This window comes from Nymphalis io, chromosome 22, assembly GCF_905147045.1.
Source record: "Nymphalis io chromosome 22, ilAglIoxx1.1, whole genome shotgun sequence".
Lineage (NCBI taxonomy): Eukaryota > Metazoa > Arthropoda > Insecta > Lepidoptera > Nymphalidae > Nymphalis > Nymphalis io.
Window position 1 is genome coordinate 2,051,821 of NC_065909.1, and position 22,014 is coordinate 2,073,834.

Here is a 22,014-nt window from a genome sequence, read left to right on the forward strand (position 1 = left end):
ACCACCGTACGCATGGTGAAAAACTCGTGAAGTGGCTTGCAGCCGCGTTTCGAGGTCAGCCAGCGTACAGACAGAGCTCGAGCGAGTATTGCCACGATGGGTGTTGGTCCAATTGGAGACGGCTGTTGAACCAATGCCGGGGGAAACTGTATTGACCTGCCGGTCAGGGAGACCCGAAGAAACGGCTGTTCCGCTGGCCGCCCGTGGCATAGTACAGGGGCCCGAGCGTGCCTAACCAGCTCGTGAGGCTGCCCCACCAGGCCACGCATAATCTCGGAGTAGACCGTCGTGCCGGTTGGTGACCGGTAGGTGGGGTCCCGGCGGCCACTTCCGGGGGGGTTCGGGGGCCCTTCCGTCCGGCGGGTCAGTGTATTTTTCCTTTTGGCAACCACTTGGGGAAACACGCCTCCACACTTTGCCCATCCCTATCGTGGCAATACATCGCTCGCTTCACGTCTCTTTTCCATTTCATTTTTCCCAAATGGCGCAACAAAAAAGAAATAACGGTCGTACAGCGGTGCACACTCCCACCATACCCTCGCTGTTTGAGGTCGAGTTCTCTAACATCCGAGGACTCCACACTAACCTCAACGCTGTCCACCACCATCTCGAGACAGCACGGCCAGCAATGTTGTTTCTCACGGAGACACAAATACTCCGTCCTGCCGATACCAGCTACCTTAATTATCCCGGCTACACGCTTGAAGAATTCTTCAAAGCGAAAGCCGGAGTAGGCTTGTTCGTCAGGACGGATGTTTGCTGTCACCGACTGCGCTGCTTGGAGGACCCCTCCTTCTCCACGTTGGTGGTACGTGTGGACCTGGTTCGTCAGAGCCGAGTCTACGTGTGCCTCTACAGATCCCACAATGGTGACTTGGAGACAAGCCGATTATTTGACCATCTTAGTCGGGTGGCAGATGCTGCGCAAGAGCAATTTCCTAACGCGGAATTGGTGTTTTTGGGGGATTTTAATGCTCTGCTTTGAGAGATTTCAACCACGAATCCTGGTTGAAATCTCTCAAAACTGACCATGCTGGAAGGACTGCTCATGCTTTTGCTCTCACACATGACTTGACCCAACTGGTTGATCAGCCCACCAGGATCCCAGACATTGATGGGCAAGCACCTTCTCTACTGGACCTTCTGCTGACTTCTCACCCGGTGGAATATCAGGTTGTGGTTCAGGCTCCTCTTGGCTCTTCGGATCACAGCCTTATTTCTACCAGAGTGCCACAGGCCAAGCTGCCGCCACTAGCGGTATGCAAACGTCGCGTTTGGCACTATAAGTCGGCAGATTGGGACGGTATGCGCGATTACTATGCGTCAGTCCCTTGGAAGGAACGTTGCTTCAGTGGGAATGACCCGACAGCTAGTGCCGCTGCTGTTGCTGATGAGATCATGTTAGGAATGGAATACTACATTCCTAGCTCAGATCTCATCAATAGGGGTACGCGTAACCGTTGGTTCACGCGTGAATGTGCCGACGCTGTATCATCTAAGCAGGCGGCATATCGCAAGTGGATCAACGGCTGTATTAGCGGGGCATCTAACATTGACTCACTGAAAGCAAACTATAATAAAAATTCCAAGTCCTGTAGAAAGGCATACACGAGAGCGGATGCACAGCGCATTGTACAGATTGGTCATGACCTTATTTCGCATCCTAGGGGCTCCCGTAGCTTCTGGCGTCTGACCAAGTCTGTGCAAAACAATTTCTGCCAACCTTCGCTGCCACCGCTCAGAAATCCGAACGGATCGCTAGCTCACAGTCCGCAAGAGCAAGCTGATCTCCTGGCTAAACTCTTTGCCGACAATTCCGTCATCGATGATTGTAGTGCACTACCTGCCACCTGCAATACCTGCATGTGGCCATACGATGCCTGACATTAAAATCAGGCAACGTGATGTGCGTGCGGAGCTGCAATCACTTGATGTACGGAAAGCTAGCGGTCCCGATGGAATACCAGCCATAGTGCTGAAGAAGTGCGCAGCGGAGCTGTCTCCTGTGTTAACGCGCCTGTTCCAACTTTCTCTCTCTTCGGGAAGTGTGCCGGAGGCTTGGAGAAGAGCTAATGTGCAAGCGATTCCCAAAAAAGGGGATCGGTCTGACCCGGCAAATTATCGGCCAATAGCTATCACCTCAGTACTTTGTAAGGTGATGGAACAGATTTTAAACAACCAACTGATCCATTACCTAGAAGATCACTGTCTAATTAATGATCGTCAGTACGGGTTTCGACCAAAACGGTCCACAGGTGATCTTCTAGCGTACGTAACACACCTCTGGGGTGAAGCTATCGACAGGCATAGAGAATCGTTGGCTGTCAGCCTCGATATCTCCAAGTCTTTCGACAGGGTCTGGCACAGAAGTCTTCTCTCCAAGCTACCGGCATATGGTCTGCCTGCTCAGCTATGCACCTGGATTGCCAGCTTCCTACACAAGCATAGCCTTCGTGTTTTAGTAGATGGTTGCGCTTCACAATCCTATGTAGTGAATGCTGGGGTCCCCCAGGGATCTGTGCTATCTCCCACACTCTTTCTTTTGCATATCAATGATATGCTCTCTCTTGGGAACATACATTGCTATGCAGACGATAGTACAGTGCATGGTGGATACCACGGACGCGCAGTGGCTGGGCGAGCGGAAATTGAGGAGAGGCGGAAGAATCTTGTCATTGAACTCGATAGGACGTTAGAGCTCATCGCCAAATGGGGCTCTGATAATCTTGTTGAGTTTAATGCCAAGAAAACACAGGTATGCGCTCTCACGGCAAAAAAGTCAACATTTTCCCCTCTTCCCTCCCTCTGTGGTACTCCGCTGGTGATGCAAAGCAAAATCGCCATGCTGGGGATTGACGTTCGCTGCGATCTTAGTCCAAGGGATTACATCGAGGCTGTTATAAAAACAGCTTCACGGAAACTCGGAGTTCTGAACAAGGTGCGGCGCTTTTTCACGCCGCAACAACTGTGCCTGCTGTACAAAACACAGGTACGGTCTTGCGTGGAATATTGCTCGCACCTTTGGGATGGCTCCGCTAAGTACCTACTTGAGGCCTTGGACCGGTTGCAGCGACGTGCCGTACGTATTATTGGCGACGTAAAGGTCACAAACACCCTTGAACCTTTACAATTGCGTCGTGAGATAGCAGCACTGAGCGCTTTCTATCGACTGTATCACGGCGAGTGCTCTGAGGAATTATTCTCTCTAATTCCTGCTTCCCCCTTCCTTCTTAAGTCCACGCGAGCTGGTTCTCGATGTCACCGCCTTACTGTGACATCAATTCCATCGCGTACAAAGAAATTTGGCAACTCCTTTCTTTGTCGCACTTCCAAAAAATGGAATTCCTTACCAGCTCACGTGTTCCCCTCCTCTTACAACCCGGGTTCCTTCAAACGAGGCGTGAAGAGGCATCTTGCGGGCCGGCAAGGCGATGGCGGCTAGTGCAGAACGTTTTTCCCGTCTGTACTGGCCGTCGTCGCGTTTGGACTCTACTACCACTTACCATCAGGTGGAGTAGAGTCATTTGCCCTCCCGGCGAATATAAAAAAAAAAAATGATATAAGGCCTATTTTAGAACGCGTATACAATAGATTTGCTTCGTTGTTCCACATTTGTCTAATACATGCATCCTCACCTTAAAAACAGAAATTAAGTACTTGAAAACTTAGCTTATCCAGTTTTAAACGTATTATAATAACCCAGGACCGTATCTTTTTCATTTGACGGGCCGGTTAGCGTGGTTGGTAGATACTTGCCTTCCACGCCGAAGGTTATGTGCATGAACATGTCTGTTTATCCTAAGCCTGGGTGTAATTATCTATATAAGTATGTACTTACAAAAGAAAAGTAGTATATGTAGTATATCAGTTATCTGGTTTTCATAGTACAAGCTCTGCTTAGTTTGGGATCAGATGGCCATGTGTGAACAATGTACCAGGATATTAATATTATTATTTGCTACGTACGATCCCATCATGCAAAACAAAGCCGATACATTATTGATCGACACTATTATTATATGAATAATAATCATTACAGACGTGTTGTGTGAAATTTTAGTATTATATTACTATTGACGTGTCTAACTGATTAGACAAACAACCGTTATCAATATTAACCGTGTCGAAAGTGAATGATCAATCTGCCAAGTTGTCAATAGATAAGTATGTTGAGTGAATGCAAATGACGATTTTGATGAAACAATAGTATATAATTGGATATTAATATATTTTTTTTTTATATGCCCCGGGATGGCAAATGACTCTACTCCACCTGATGGTAAGTGGTAGTAGAGTCCAAACGCGACGACGGCCAGTACAGTCGGGAAGAATGTTCTGTACTAGCCGTCCCCGCCTTGCCGGCCCGCAATCCGCGGTGGCGGATGGGGCACGACGCTGTAGAAACGTTCTGTTGGGTCAGAAAGGTTCTTGATTACGAACCAGCATGGACAGGCCCTCTACAAAGTGGGCAGATCTTATGAGAAACGCGAACCATTAGATGCAGGTACCGCAAGACCGGCCGTCGCGTGGATCTTTGAGCGGAGCTTCAGTCCAAAAATTGGATAAAAAGCAAAAGCCATCTCAGTAGGAACTTCCCCAATCATAAAGTCGTATTATTATTCTGCTTAAAAGGTGAGTGACCCAGTGTAACCAACTAAAGTGACAAGGGACATAATGAAAGACTCAGTCAGTATGCAATATATAATATTAAACGAATTATTCTTAAATATTACTTAAGAGTATCTATCGCTTTCGATATTAAAACATAATAATTAACATTTTTAATCTGGCAACAACAACATTGACAGATAATTCTGGCGGGAAGTTGATTGACTTTTGAATTCCTTCTTACGAGCATTGCGTGAGTTGGTATCAAGTTTTTACAACAATATCTTAGTTCCCAAAATTTATGGCACATTGGCGATGTAAGCAATATATATTTTTTCTTACAGTATCACCAGTTATTGGCCAGTCTTTCAACCAATATTTCAAATAAAAAAAAAATCTTATATTATTATTTCAGTTTTAGATTGCCTGGACTAGCTCTATACTTTACTGAAAGAGTAACCTTAAAAGACGGAGTAAAAGGCTTTCATTTATAAAACTCAGTTCCTGTTTAATGTTTATTTTAATTAAACTTGCATTAAATGCATTCACTAAGTATTTTTTTAATGCGTTTGAAATTCTTGAGCTAAAATCTTTGCGTAAACAGTTAAAAAGAATTAGTACGGTCAGAAGAAAAAATATATTTAATACATAGTTTAATTCTTTATGATTAATATAATATTCACAGCTTCTACTCTTGAAGAGATGTGACAGTGGAATACGATCCTAATCGTATTCCACTGTCACTTCAAGGTGAGTTGGTGGGTACACAAATAGCATATATTTAAAGAAATGAATACATACAATACAATTATACTGGTGGTAGGGCTTTGTGTAAGCTCATCAAATATTCTACCGCAAAATAGCAGTACTTGGTATTGTTGTGTTCCGGTCTGAATGATGAGTGAGCCAGTGGAATTACAGGCACGAGGGACATAACATCTTAGTTCCTAAGGTTGATGGCGGATTGGCGATGTAAGCGATGGTTAACATTTCTTACAATGCCCATATCTATAGTGGTTGGTGACCACTCACCATCAGGTGGCCCATATGCTCGTCCACCTACCTATAGTATAAAAAAGTCTGTTATTAAAAATAATCTCATTGTTAAAGGTATTAGTCAATTGGCTAATCCTTATAGTACCGCCGAGCTGAGCTTTCTGCTGATAACAAATGGGGGCTTAACAGGAGCTTTGAATTCAAGATTACTCCCAAGGTTTTGGTGAAGTTTAATAATTTTAAAGATCATTATTATTCAATTTTCAATTTATGCATTGTTAATATTACAAATTATAGGCCTTACTTATTAAAGTTATTTAGCGGGTGATTAGTTGAACAATGCTGTGTCTTCTTCTTTTAAATATCAAATCAATAATGACAGAAAGGGAGAAATCAGTGTTTAACTAAACAACCACTGAGCTATGTTAATAAGGGTATGATTTATCTCCTTCTATCATGAGTGATTTGACATTTGAAAAAAGAAGATACATACTGCTTACAAAGTATTTATGGATAAATGCGTTAGTCTTTTTTCAATCTCCTTCTATCATCAGTGATTTGACATTTGAAAAAAGAAGATACATACTGCTTACAAAGTATTTATGGATAAATGCGTTAGTCTTTTAGCAACCACCGAACTATAACGAATTTACATAAGGACTTAAGTCTTACAATGTCAATAATAAGTCTGTTCAGGTTTACACCAGAAATTCTTGAAAATACCCTCAAAGCTACAGTTGGCCAAAGATTCGCGATAAAAGAAATCCAAGCGGGAGATTTTATTAAAAACATATATTACTCTTGTATTGTTTACTTTCATGCTGTTTCCCTAAGAACGGGGGACTTAGGAAAATAAAATTTTATCACAGCATGTATCCACGTATTATCTCAGCCTTGTGGAGTGTTTCGTTTACACCCGGGCGATATTATATTTATTATGTATCCACAACATGTGAATTTTTACTACAACCGATATCCTGTAGCTTAGTTCGTTTATTATATTTATTTATCATCAAGGGTTTAAGCCCTAAGTTTGACACTATTCATGTCTTTTTCTGTCACACATAACGTTTTTTTTCTGTTTTCAAGAATTTCTCATTAGTAGCTTGGCATTCGGAATTTGACAGTCTTTTATCGCTCTTGAAGTACGTAAAGTATGTCGTGTGTATATTTCCGTTCGCGTCGGTTTCTGTTCTCATTGAACAACTAGTCTCTTTTGAGTATGGCCTTGACCAAAATTGATCAGAAGACATCATTCGTGGAGAGGAATTTATAGGTAAGCAGACTGGTCCCAATGTATGCCAAATATTTTGCATGTAATACACTAAGCTAAATCCAAACAAATAGGCAATCCCATTATGATTAATGACAAACACTGATATTAAAAATACGAAAACTGGTTCTTATACAAATAATCTAACAACTTAAATCTTCTTGTAGTCAGTTTGCACAAATTTCTACTAAGAGAAAAATATAAAAAAAAACTTTTCTAGTCAACTCAAATACAAACCTAAGTATTCTTTTTTCGTCAAAGAAATACAGAAATAATTAATAAAACGAATCAAATCTGAAACTTTGCCACGATTGAAGGGGAGTGGATATAACAAAAGTGCTCGCTGTCAGACCTGGTTCTAGACAAAGGCTGTAACGAGCTAGCTCTGTTGATAGCAACTATTGCAAAGCGCGACTTTTATTGTTATGTGAATTATTGTAGAAATTTTCTTTGAAATCACAGCGTATATTTCTTATTTGTTATATAATTTACTATTTGTGGACTGACTGTCCCATTGGTGTAGTGGCATAAGGCATATACCGAGGTTCTGGGTTCCAACCCCAGATCGGTTTGATGAAAGTTATAAGGTTTTTCTGGATTTTCCGTCACAGGATTGTGAGAGAATAGAAAGTGCACTTGTGTTTGCGCACACACTTGTTTACTGTCCTGCGTAACAGTGGCTGGTCTCCCTCGCTAAGAATATATTATAAAGCAAATTATTATGTACAAAATTATATAGATGATAAAAGATAATAACTACTGCGTTTCTTGCCGGTTCTTCTTGAATCTTGATTCCATAGGTAGCTTAACAGTGGAAGCTTTATGTAAAATGAAGATTTGAAAGTACCAATCTCAATTTGAATATGAAACCTTTAAAATGTGATTCTTTTCAATAGAGCAATCACTTACACGCACACACTACGCGAGTAGTTGGTTAATTTTAGTTTAAATATTGACTTGAATAAATTTCTATTTTACTTTATATAACAACAAAATGAAAGTATACAGTTAAAGGTATACGTAGATTCGTGCCTCTATAACATCGCGGCTGTAGACCAGAGATCGAAGCATAAAAGGTTCCGTGGTTCTCACGAAAGTTACTTTAAATCCGAGCAAGTACTAGATTTTTAAGTTACAAATACATTTCAATAGATAGCACTCATTAATTTTGCGTCACTCCGAACCGTGCAGAATGGGTTTACTTATATACATATTTATATATATATAAGGTAGGTGGACGAGAAAATTGGCCATATAAATTGGTGCTGTAAGAAAAAAATATCCATTTTTTACATCGCCAATGCACTACCAACCTTGGGAACTAATATATTATGTCCTTTGTGCCTGTAGTTACACTAGCTCACTTACTGTTTAACTTAACTTAATAATTTTTTTTATTACTCAGAGAAAAAAAAACAATGATTTTCATTGACATTTCAAGTATTAACATTAAGTATAAAAACTGTATATTATTTGAATATTACTATCACATGGTGTAAGGGCTTTGTGCTTACATCTGGGTACCACTCACTCTTCATGTATTCTGCCACTAAACAGCAATACTTACCACTGTTGTGTTCCAGTTTAAAAGGTATATGAGGGATGTTTATTTCTTACAATGTCAATATCTATAGGCGGTGGTGACTTACCATCAGGTGACTCATTTACCTATCTGCCTACACAATATAAATATATATGAATTAATAATAAAAGCCGAGATGCCCTAGTGGTTAGAACGCGTGAATCTTAACCGACGATCGTGGGTTCAAACCCGGGCAAGCACCACTGAATTTTCATGTGCTTAATTTGTATTTATAAATTATCTCGTGTTTAACGGTGAAGGAAAACATCGTAAGGAAACCTGCATGTGTCTAATTTCATTGAAATTATGCCACATGTGTATTCTACTAACCCGCATTGGAGAAGCGTGGTGGAATAAGCTCCAAACCTTCTCCTCAAAAGGAAGAGGTGGCCTTAGCCCAGCATATCAAGCTGCAATTACTATTGCGCTAGCAATAGTTTACGACCTAGCAATTTAAAATTCGCAGGTTCGATTTCGTTTTGGGCAATTGGCGTCGCTACCCCTAATAAGTTGTACATTTAAGGTACCGACATAATTATATATATATATATAAATTAAACGTTAAAGAACCTTAGATTACTATGTACATATAGACATGTTACAGCATGCAAATTGAGATTATATAACATAACATAAGGGATGTTAAGGATACGAAATTTCGAATCGGGATACACACGGTATATATGAATACTATTATACCGGATACATATTAAAATAATTCGGATTATCGGATTGTTTCGGATATTTTCTGTTATGGATTATTTAGGAATTGTAAAAGGGACATACAAATATAACATGACATCGTGCAAAACAAAGTTAACATTTTTACAATCGATCGGGGTGGCTCAGTGGTTTAAACACGTGAATCCTAACGGATGAATGAGGGTTCAAAAATCTCCGAATTTTCATGTGCTTTATTTGTGTTTATAACACGTGTTCGGCGTTGAAGATAAACAGCATGAGAAATTTTTTTATTGTATAGGTAGGCGGACAAGCAAATGGTAATGTAATAATGGCCACCTGATGGTAAGTGGCCACCAACGCCCATAGACATTGACATTGTAAGAAATTTTAACCATCGCTTGCATCGCCAATGCGCCACCAACCTTGGGAACTAAGATGTTATGTCCCTTGTGTCTGTAATTATACTGGCTCACTCACCCTTCGAACCAGAACACAACAATATCAAGTACTGCTGTTTTTACTGTGGTAGAATGAGCTCCAAATGCACAGGAGGCCTTAGACCAGTAGTGAGACATTTGCAGGCTGTTATAAGACTAGTATAAATAAACATTTTTTAAATTAACACCCTAAAATTTGTAAATCACATTATATATCTTTTAAGTGTATATTCCTAAGAGTAAACTGTCGTTGTTTACGAATAATGAATGAATTAATTAATATGTTATGTAAAATAAAACAACATTTATAATTACTGATATTAATTATTTAAACAAATTGTTTTTTATTTATTTTTTGTTTTTTATAATTCGTTGAAAAAGTAGTAATCGCGTTTCACATGATTAAACAAAAGTAGACTTTTTTCATAATATTATGATTTTAATTATAATGTAATATTTTACTTGTACTCAAGAAAGCTCGTCGACCCATAAAATCCCTTTACCTTTTAGTGTTACTAAGCGGGCGATTAGTTAAGCAGTGCTGTGTCTTCTTCTTTCAAATGTAAAATCAATTATGACAGAAAGAGAGAAAACAGTGCGTCACTAAGCAGACACTAAACAACGTTTATTATATTATAATAAATAAGGTTCTTTACTTTTTTTATAAAACAAAGTAAAAGACAAGCCTTAACTTTATATAGGTAAAATATAAAGCAACCCCTATACCTGTAATGTGTAAAGCAACAGACACATCTCTGGGATCGAATGAAATAGAACGAAGATATGTCACAAACGTTATCACATAAATCTAGCCAAAGATTTACAGATAGTGAAGTATCATGTTCGCTTTCGCTTTGCTTATTCGCACAGGTGATTTCGATCTTTAATCAGAAACAAATGAAATTTCTCCTGTTATTTCACATTACATTCCAAAATGTACTCTATTCCCTAAGCGATAAGATGCACAATCGAGAACCAGTGAAACCAAGAAATATACCTAGTAATTCGGAGATCAAAGAATTACGCTTCAATTAAACACAAATTACATTCGTAATAAGCTGATGAGATGTGCCCGTGGGTAGAACACGTGAATCTTAACGGAAGATTACGGGTTCAAATCCGGTTAAGCACCACTTAACGTAAGGTTAAAGTGACCTACTTGCTGGTCAAAGGCCTTACTTTCTTTAGAACGTTTTGTGCCTATAGCATAACTCTGATTCATATATAACAGACTTATATATATACTTGTCACATGGTGGTAGGGCTATGTGTAAGCCCGTCTGGGTTAGTACCACTCACTCATAACATATTTTGCCGCCAAACAGCAATACTTCATATTGTTGCGGTTTCAAGAGTGAGGGAGCCAGTGTAATTAAATGCACTCAATAGACATAACATCTTAGTTCCCAAGGTTGGTGGCGCATTAGTGATGCAAGGGACCATCCCTATTTCGCCACTAATGCTATATAATATTAATAATATATAATAATATATCCAAAATTAAGCTTGTATAAAAGCTTGTGCTATGGAAACCAGACAACTGATATACTACTTTTCTTTTGTAAATACATACTTATATAGATAATTACACCCAGACTCAGGACAAACAGACATGTTCATGCACACAAATGTCTGTCCTGGGTGGGAATCGAACCCACAACCTTCGGCGTGAAAGGCACCAATCTATATATCTACCAACCACGCCAACCGGCCCGTCAATATGATATGATAAATAGATAATAGCCTGAGATAGCCCAGTGGTAAGAACGCGTTATCTTAACCGATGATCGTAGGTTCAAACCCGGGCAAGCACCACTGAATTTTCATATGATTAATTTATGATTATAATTCATCTTTACGGTGAAGGAAAACATCGTGAGAAAACCTGCGTGTGTAATTTCACTGAAATTCCATTCTGTTCTTCTCAAAAAGGGAGAGAAGGCCTTAGCCCAGCAGTGGGACATTCACAGGCTGTTACCGACTACCAAGATAATAATTAAATATTTTTTTCCTACGGTGACAATGTATGTAGCCACTAGTTCAACGAAACCGACTTAAGATGTAAATGAATTACTAAGTATATAATACCCGTCTGGGTTGCTTCCTCCCGTGCTTCCATCGCTTTATATAATAATATTACATTCTTACAAGCAAGCACACACACACCCACACACACCCACACACAATAAAATCCACAACCCTTATTCCTTATATTTCGATACAGTGTACTGTGGAAAGAGTTAAGTAAGTACTGGCCAGGTCTTTATGGAAACTAATTAACTGACATCAACCCACGTGGGAATGTTTTTATTGGCGACATTAGCACTACAAGGTACTGTAGAGGCCAGGGCACTTGCTACGCAAATTGATAAGAGGATTCTTCTTTACCAGACCACAAACAATCACACACACATATACAAGCACATACATTTTAAATTAAGAACATTGTTAAAATATAATATTAAGTTAAGCTACATCCGAAACAGTCTACAAACAAGACCAGCAATAAACTCAAACGAGAAGCAAATTTAAATATTCATTGAAATTTCTATATATAAAAAAAAAAACAAATTGTCGCTACATAGTAACAAAACAAAGTTGCAAATTGTAACTTCGGTCAGCAACGGATTGAACTTACCCAAAGCTCTACCAAATATAACTACATGAGCGTTATTATGTAGTTTTGCTTAAAGTAACGCCCTGTGAATGTGCGACGTCTGGGCTAAGGCCTCCTCTCCCTTTTTGAGGATAAGGGTTGGAGCTTATTCATGGAACATGGAAGAACTTTAGTAAAATTAGACACATGCAAGTCTCCTCACGATCTTTTCCTTCACAGTTGCGCATGAGATGATAAATAAACAAATTAAGCACATAAACATTTAGTGGTGCTTGTCTGCATTTGTACTCGTGATCATCGGTTTGGATTCACGCATTCTAACCACTTGGCCATCTTGGCTCGAATACATTTTTAGTGGTGTAGCTTTTTCATGGTCATAGATAATAAATCTTGTAAACATGTAATTAGTACTACGAGAAGAATTAATAAATTTTGACCTCATGATTACATAAAGGTAAAAGGTCTGGCAAATGGGCCACCTGATGGTAACCACTGCTTCAGACATTTGCATCACCAACGCCCTACGAACCATGAATACTAAGATTTTATGTCTCTTGTGCTTGTTACACTGGCTCACTCACTCTTTGCGACACGACTAATAATTATTGTTTCGCAGTAGAATATGATGAAAGGTTAATATCTTCCCAGACGGGTTTGTAAAAGCCCTACCACCTACCTCAACAAGATCACATATTATAGAAAAGCATGGAGTTAGTATGCATTGATTCTCACGCTGGATATATAATAATGGTATTGGTTTTGATCTTGTTATCTACAATTCATACAACTTTACATGGCGATTCAGAAGTGCTTAAAAACCTACTCGAATAATGTACATTTTGATTTTCGGGATTATATAATTAGAACCATATATATTATTTACAAACGAAACGTTTAAGTATTTATCAGATTATTTTACTTAACGAAAAATAAAAGTTAGGTTTCATAGAAATAAATGATTGAAATATGTTAATTTCATTGTTATTCTAGCCTTGAACTTAAATTATTGGTTAATGGCTACATATTATAATGATATACTTTAGAAATTTTTTAGTAAAATTTATTGTTATGGAAATATTAAATACTTCAATTAAAATAAATTATATTATACAGTAACGATTATATTAAATATAATACAATTAATATCATGAAGCTTAAATTTAATAACTAAAAGTCCCGCCAAAATTTAACGTTCCGATAAAACATAGAATCCCGTCTAAAACGTTAAACATTTGTTATTAAATAAATACCTAAGAAAATTATGAGATAAAATTATTTAGTCTCAATAACCAATTATTATGTATAATTAAAACTTCAAAAGAGTTTGATATATCTCAAAAATAAATCTCATCGTTTATTAATTGAAACTCAATTATTTGAGGAGGCCTTTAGCCCAGCAGTGGGACATTCACAGGCTGTTACGGTAATAAACAAATAATTATTGTTAAGGTACGTTCACGCTATATTTTTTAAGCAATCTCACTCATTATTTTAATATCCGGTCCATGTACTAAAGTTAAGCTTGTGAATATATTATATATTCAAAATCGGTAAATGAGTTACAGTATATAATAACAATATTACCAATCGTCTCTTTAAAGTATTTAAATATAGAACTTATGTATATAATCATTAGATCTGATGTCTCAATATAAATACACAAACTTTTCCTTACTATAAAAATAGCGAAGTATTTTCATCTACAAAATATGTCATTAAAATATATAAACGTTGTTTACACAACGTTTCATTTAACGCTGTAACGTTAATAACTCATAAATTATCTCAACACTTTTTCTTTACTTAAAAAAAAATACTCACATAAAATATTTGATCACTCGATGAATTTCTTAACTGGGCTAACTGTAGTTAGCGTCCTCGGCTGAAATATTTCAAGACTATTTTCATCTTAAATTATTGGCAACGATCACTATACAACAATTTCCACTTTCAAACTTCACTATTCACAAATCACGACACGGAATTTGGAAAAGTTACGAGAAGGTTTTTTTCGAATTCACGAACGCGATGATCGAACCAGACACGACCTATCCCGTTCGCAGTCGGGACGCAACTGAAAGAAAAGTTCTCCGAAAATATTACGTTCTTCTGAAGTGCGTGGGCGAGATCAAGATATCTCCTGTCTCTGTCTGTTGCTTCAAAAACTGCTGAATGCATAAGGAATGTCGAATGTCTATAATGGGACACACTTCTATGCGTTGCAAGTATCATGGAAATTAGAAGATATCGTTTAAAAAGTTAAAGGTTTTCATACTTTATATAAAAAATGCTGTACATAAAATATAACTACATATGTTGCTAGTACATAAAAATGGAACTCTGTTTTAAAATCTGATTATCTTTTATTATTATATAGCTTCTAGTATAATAGTATAAATACCACTTTTATAAATTGATTTAAATCAATGGCTTTTTTTATTATTTTTTTTATTTAGGTAATTTTTAAGTTGTTTAATGTCTTTTTTCATTATACATTAGTATGGCAGCTTTTACCCTTTATATACTGAATAAAAGTCGAGATGGCCCAGTGGTACGAACGCGTGATTCTTAACCGATGAACGTGGGTTCGAACCCGGGCAAGCACCTCTGAATATTCATGTGCTTAATTTCTGTTTATAATTCATCTCGTGCTTTTCGGTGAAGGAAAACATCGTGAGGAAACCTACATGTGTCTAATTACATCGAAATTCTGCCACATGTGTATTCCACCAACCCGCATTGGAGCAGTGTGGTGGAATAAGCTCCAAACCTTCTCCTCAAATAGGGAGAGGAGGCCTTAGCCCAGCAGTGGGACATTTACAGGCTGTTACTTATACTGAATACTACTTGTTTCTAATATACACATACTACCGAGAATCAAAAATTACAGGTAGTAGTTTTCTCTTTTACACCAAATTACCTTATTTACTTTTTTTTTTAAATATTAAAAAAAATAATCAATCGATTATTTCACCGAAGAAGCTCAGTGGATATAATACATTTATTTAAACCTTTTAAAAGACCGTAGCTTCAAACCTGAGGGATACTATTTTATATGGTTAATGTGTAAGCATTTATACCTGAAAAGCCGAGACGGCGCAGTGGTTAGAACTTTTAAATCTTAACCGTGATTTCGAGTTCAAGCTCAGACAAGCATCATTTAATATTTACTGTGCCTAATTCGTATTTATAAATGCTCCTGCATGTTTTCTCACAATTTTCTCCTTTACCGTCGAGCATGTAATGAGTTTTAAACATAATGAATGCGTAATAAGTACGAAAGTCGACTATAATCTTAGTTATAAGTACTAAAACTGATATGTTTGGCTTAAAAAAAATTAAGAGTATGTATTCACGTGAAGATTTTAAAATCTACATATAGACCGGCTGTCATCAATTTTGATTGCTGATTCTTACGTTACAGGCTCTATAAGTAAGTGTTCCTAGCAAAATCAATTAATTGAAAAATTATAATAAAATGATAAAAATTATACTAGATAATTTCTGTACAAAAAGTAATGATATCCCATCAAAAACATAAATGTGAAATGAGAGCCAAGTTCAATATTATGATATATGCCTTGGTTGTTGACTCCAACGACAAAAAAAGCGAGATCTAAATGGGTGCCAAGTTCAATGGTCAGTCCTGAAATTTATTTATAACAACATAGAATATTTTATAACAACTTAAAATATCGTTTTTTCTTATAACTTAGGATAATATTTTGATGGGATAGACTAGTTTCTGCTCGCGACTTTCTGTGTGAAATGGGGGATGAAGATGTAGGCGTTAGGTCCCATGACCTTTTTATACCCTTGACAACGTGCATACATTTCCTAATGATGTGTTGAGATGTAAAGACGTAAAAGCATATTAAACAAACACTTCGCATTTATAATATTAGTAAGGGTATAAAGCCGAGATGGCCCAGTGGTTAGAACGCGTGAGACTTAACCGATGATCGTGGGTTCAAACCCGTGCAAGCACCACTGAATTTTCTTTTAGAAAAGAAATAATATAACTAACAAACAGATAATTAATCAACACTATAGCACGGTTTCAAATACATCCAGCGCCATCTCTTGACAGAGATCAAGCATTGGCTTATTAATTCATAATTCGTAAGAACATCACTTTTATTGTAACACAGAAATTAAATATATAATAATAGCCAAAATGGCACAGTGGTAAGAACGCGTAAATCTTAACCAATAATCGTAGGCAAGGAGCACTGAATTTTCATGTGCTTAATTTGTGATTATAATTCATCTCGTGCTTTACGGTGAAGGAAAACATCGTGGGGAAACCTGCATGTGTCTAATTTTTACTGAAATTCTGTCACATGTTTATTCCACCAACCAGCACTGGAGCAGCGTAGTGGAATAAGCTCCAAACCTTCTCCTGTAAAAGGGAGAGGAGGCCTTAGCCCAGCAATGGGACATTCACAGGCTGTTACCGTTACCAGCAACGGATATGGGATTATTATGAAAAAAAAATATTGTTTTGATTTAAAATGTTAAATGTACTTAATAATTCAAAAGCGTTCATATAAAAAAAAACACTCATCAAGTCATCACTCCTCAACTTAAATTTGGTGATACGGCAATGTACATTCCCAATGTCAATCATTCTTTTTTATGTGATAGGTAGGCGGACGGACTAATGTGCTGACGGTAAGTGGCTACCATCGCATCAGAAATATTAATTAATTCCTTACACTGATATTGCACCACTAACTTTGGAAATAAGATGTTATGTCGCTTGTGTGATTTTTTTTTTTACAATTAATAGACCAGCTTTTGACCGTTGACTCGTCTGATGTTAAGCATCGACACGGTCTAGGATGTAGCACGCTTGCCTATAAGAAACCTGCTTACTCTGGATTCGAAGACACCAACAGTGTACCTTATAGGAAATACGGACTCTGGCAAAGCATTCCTCAGTTTCGCAGTGCTAATGATGAATGTAGATTCAAAGCGCTTCGTACGTAGGCGGGGAATTTCCACTGTATACCTATGGCGCTTTGGTCATGTTTGCCTGGCCGTTCGATAGTAAAAGGGGGCGGGAGGAATCAGTTCGTGTAATTCCTGAGGACATTCTCAGAAATGTATCCGATAGAAGACTGAGAGTGATGCTACCACACGTCGACGTATAGTTCTATAAATATATAGTTTGGCGGTAGAATATCAGACGAGTGAGTGGTACCAATCCAGGCTTGCACAAAGCCCTACCACATCGTTCCTCACAAATATATTTAAAAAATCTCAACTATAAATATACAAATACTCAAACAATATACAGACAAAATGAAAACCATTTTAAATTCGTCACAAAACGATTTCACTCGTAATCGCTCAATACGAAAAGTATTATCGGCTTACTTCTACACTTGATTGGTATATAGATCAGATTAACAATTCATTTTATTGTGAAAGTACAATTGTAAATTATATAAATCATAGTAATTGAATTTGAAAAGCTCAGTTCACGTTATAGTTTCACAATAAAACTTTCATTTTAAAATCCATGTAAATATTACAATGATGTAAGTAAAAGTAAGTAACAGCCTGTCAATGTCCAGCTGCTGGACTAAGGCCTCCTCTACTTTTGTTTTATGAGTAGGTTTGGAGCACATTCCACCACGCTGCTCCAGTGCGGATTGGTGGAATACACATATGGCAGAATTTCAGTGTAATAAGACACATGCAAGTTCCCTCAGGATGTTTTCCTTCACCATCAAGCACGAGATGAATTATAAACAGAAATTAAGCACATGAAAATTCAGTGGTGCTTGCCCGGGTTTGAACCCACGATCATCGGTTAAGATTCACGTGTTTAAAACACTTTTTTTTTCTCGCAGTGGAAACCTTCAGAAATGTATACGGGTCCTAAGAGGGTGGAACCGGGTTATGTGGGATTATTACCCACTAAAACCACTGCGATGGCCGTCCTCAGCACGGATCGGAGAGGCTGCGGGATCGTGTTGATATAACGCATCCGCGGCCTCTCCCGTGCTTTGCTCCACCCGTGGCTCGGCGGAGCTCTCATCAGGGGGCGAATCTGGCCCCCCCGCACTCCTCGCTAGTGCGTACGGCAGTTCGAGGCCATCACGGCTGCCATCCTCCACAGGGCCGTCTAAAATAGGACACGTGAGGCCCCCACCTCACGCATCCACAGCCCCAGGGTTATGCCCTATCTTTTAAGCCCCGGGCGTCTGGGCTATGGGAGGGCCGAGACGACGCCGTCGTCGTCTCCGCCGAGCAGGATCGGCTCTTTCCCGTTCCCGCTCCGCCATCTCCTTCTGAACCATGACGGTCTCACAGAAAGAGGCTATGGCCCTCCACGCCGATTCCCTGCGAAGCATCGCCGACACGATTGCTCGCAGGGACAAATCTTGTCCGACTTCACGAACCAGGATCTCTCTCCGCACTCCACGCGGGGCACACCTCCGACGTATGCTGAGCTGTGTCCCGGTCCGCGCCAAAGTGGTGACACATCGCCGTCGATTCGCGTCCGATCTTACACAGGTATTCTCCAAAACAACCGTGACCGGTCATTACCTACGTAAGTCGGAAGGTGACTCGTCGCTTTCGTCTCATCCAGGCTTCGAAGGCTGGCAGGATCGCTCCAAACGTGGTTTAACCACTAGGCCATCTCGGCTTTTAAAATGATTATTTAAAATATTATTAATTACACTGGCTCACTCACCCTTCAAACCGGAACACAACAATACCAACTACTACTGTTTTGCGGTAGAATATCTAAAGGAGTGGTTTGTACCTACCCAGACGAGTTTGCACAAAGCCCTACCACCAGTAAACAAATGCTACCGAGAATAATAATAAAGTAAAGGATTATAGGTACAATAAGTTATTATAAAATATTTCCTAGAACGTGATTAAGTTATAAAAATAATTTCCAGTACCATAAGCGTAATCATTCTTCAAGTATTTCTGTACTCGTCATTTTTTTAAATTCCGATTGAGTTTAATTTTAAATACAAAGTAAAGTTGGCATCAGGAATTTTGGTTCTGTAGTCAAACGCATAACTTAAGTTCATGTTTAAATTCTGCTGAACTGTTACTTATTTATTTTAATTAAATATACATAAAGAAATTCAGAAAAAGTACAAAGGATAAGGTATATATATAAATTTATATACTATATATCATACTTGTTACTGCTACAATATAATCATAGCAGTGTTTAGTTTTTTATCAGTCTATGGGCAGAAGACGTATTTTATAATAAATAGATCCAAAAACCGTCTCACATTAGGATGACAAAAAACCAGATTGATTGACACTGGTTCTTCGGGAATGGGGACTTATTCTATGAATTGAGAAGCAACATGGAGATGTTAAGGCATTTCCTCGCACAACCACTGTGAAATCAGCTTTCGTTGGTGACTTTTCCGAACCAATATGACATATAAGAAACCTTCAAGAAAAGAGCGTTCTCATTCCATAAAGGCAGGCGCCGGAGGACTTGCAGATATTCATGGGCAGTAGTAGTCACTTACCATCAGATGAGTCTCCAGCCAAAAGCTGTTCTTATATCAATAAAATATATATACGATATAATCAAAGAAAATTGATCTGAGTCTTTGCATAGTGAGTGTACACTGTGATGGGTTTCCAATATCTTGAAATACACACATACAAACGTAGAAGACATAACAAGTATATTTGTTTTTGCTTAGATATAGTTTATAGGTCAGAGATACTAAATTAACTCGGAATATTCAAGCAAGCGAAACCGTTGTTAATATTTATTAAAGTCACACATGAAATAATATAATATACATAGATCATTTATATATTATTGCAAATGTTAATGCAACAAGCCGAGATGGACCAGTGGTAAGAACGTAAATCTTAACCGATGATCGTGGCTTCAAACCCGGGCAAGCACCACTGAATTTTCATGTGCTTAATTTGTGATTATAATTCATCTCGTGCTTTACAGCGAAGGAAAACATCGTGAAGAAACCTGCATGTGTATAATTTCACTGAAATTCTGCCACATGTGTATTCCACCAACCCGCATTGGAGCAGCGTGGTAGAATAAGCTCCAAACCTTCTCCTCAAAAAGAGGAGAGGAGGTCTTTAGCCCAGCAGTGGGACATTCACAGGCTGTTACGGACGGTTACGGAAAAGAAAAGTAGTATATGTAGTATATCAGTTGTTTGGTTTCCATAGCACAAGCTCAGCTTAGTTTAGGATCAGATGGCCGTTGTGAATAACGTCCCAGGATATTATTATAATGTGAATTTTCTTTATAAAGCTACGAAATTTAGTAAGCACGTTATTTAAAAGATATTTCGATAATGGATTGAGTATGTAGTATATAGTAAACAGAATCTTATACTTTTAAATGAGCAATTCTTGTATAATTATATATACATTTATTTCGTGTATTTCGGATACAGCTCTAACGATTTGCCTTATATAAAGTAAGTATATATTTCTATTTTGCTTTTTAAGCTTAACTATATAAGTCTTAGCTAAAAAATGTAAATATTTACAGTAACTATTTTCAATTTTTGTTTGTATTTATTTAATGCTTTAGTGTAAAAATTTTGAATAAAATAAAAAATAAAACTAAAATAATAATAATAATATACCAAGTACTTAATTTAATTAATAGTAAAACGAAAACATAGTAAGGAGATCTGTATGTATCGAAACGAGGCGGTCTTTGAAGTAAATTGAATCAAATATTAATTCGATAGCCTCATAAGGACACTTTTGAATCGTCATGCTTCAATATTGAATTAAATGTAAGCTCCACCGGTTCGGAATGTAGATTCTACCGTGAAGAAGCGCCAAGTAACTCAGTGTTTACTATTTTCCATTCTTTTAATTACAGACTCAAACAAATACAATTAAATGTATGCATATCCTGCTCTCTTATATAATCTTGTGTTGAGTAATATGGCTTATTCATCAAAGTTATCATGACAAAAAGACATGAGATTTAAGTATGTGAATACCTAAAGTTAAAAGTAACAGCCCGTGAATGTCCCACTGCTGGGCTAAGGTCTCCTCTCTTTTTTGAGGAGAAGATTTGGAGCTTATTCCACCACGCTGCTCCAATGCGGATTGGTGGAATACGTATGTGGCAGAATTTCAGTGAAATCAGACACATGCAGGTTTCCACGCGATGTTTTATTCAACGTCAAGCGCGAGATAAATTATAAACACAAATTGCCCGGGTTTGAACCCACGATCATCGTTAAAGATTCCCGCGTTCTAATCACTGGGCCATCTCGGCTTTTTAAGGGTAAAAATATCTGTGGAATATTTCAGAATGTAAGCATTTGCAATGGTTAAATTTTTTTTTTTTAATTTATCCCTCAAAAATTTTCTGTCCAGAGGGATAACACATGATTGTATGAAGACATGATAGTTGTTCAATCAATGCCAGCTATCAAGTCAACTTTTCCTCACCTCTGATCTCATATGACTGTTGCCAGGTTACCGGTACAAACCCGGTTAAGTACTGAATTATTATGTGCTTAATTTGTGTTTATTATTTATCTCGTGCTCAGCAGGAACGAAAAGCATCGTAAAGAAACCAAGTATCTGATATGATAAGTCATATGTATATACCAACCTGTATTATAGCAGCGTGGTGGTAAGCAATGGAATAGTTCATGTTATATTAAATGTGTTATGAGTGAGAATGTCGAAATTAACATTCACAGAGAACAATTTTCATTCAAGTCACAGACACGAAACCATAAAAATGTAGATATGATAAAAAGTAATGCAAATTTTTTCGCAAACTGTTTTTATAACTCATTTAAGCTGG

The 22,014-nt window shown here is 37.9% G+C and overlaps 1 protein-coding gene across 1 annotated transcript in view; it reads right to left on the reverse strand.

Moving 5' to 3' along the window:
* LOC126777042 (uncharacterized) overlaps window positions 1-14,247 on the reverse strand; it is a 234,491-nt gene extending 220,244 nt beyond the window's left edge. Inside the window, exon 1 of the mRNA XM_050499889.1 lies at window positions 14,019-14,247. The gene's annotated coding sequence lies outside the window, so the exon portion shown is untranslated. The remainder of the gene's footprint in view (window positions 1-14,018) is intronic.
* Between the last annotated feature and the right edge of the window lie 7,767 nt (window positions 14,248-22,014).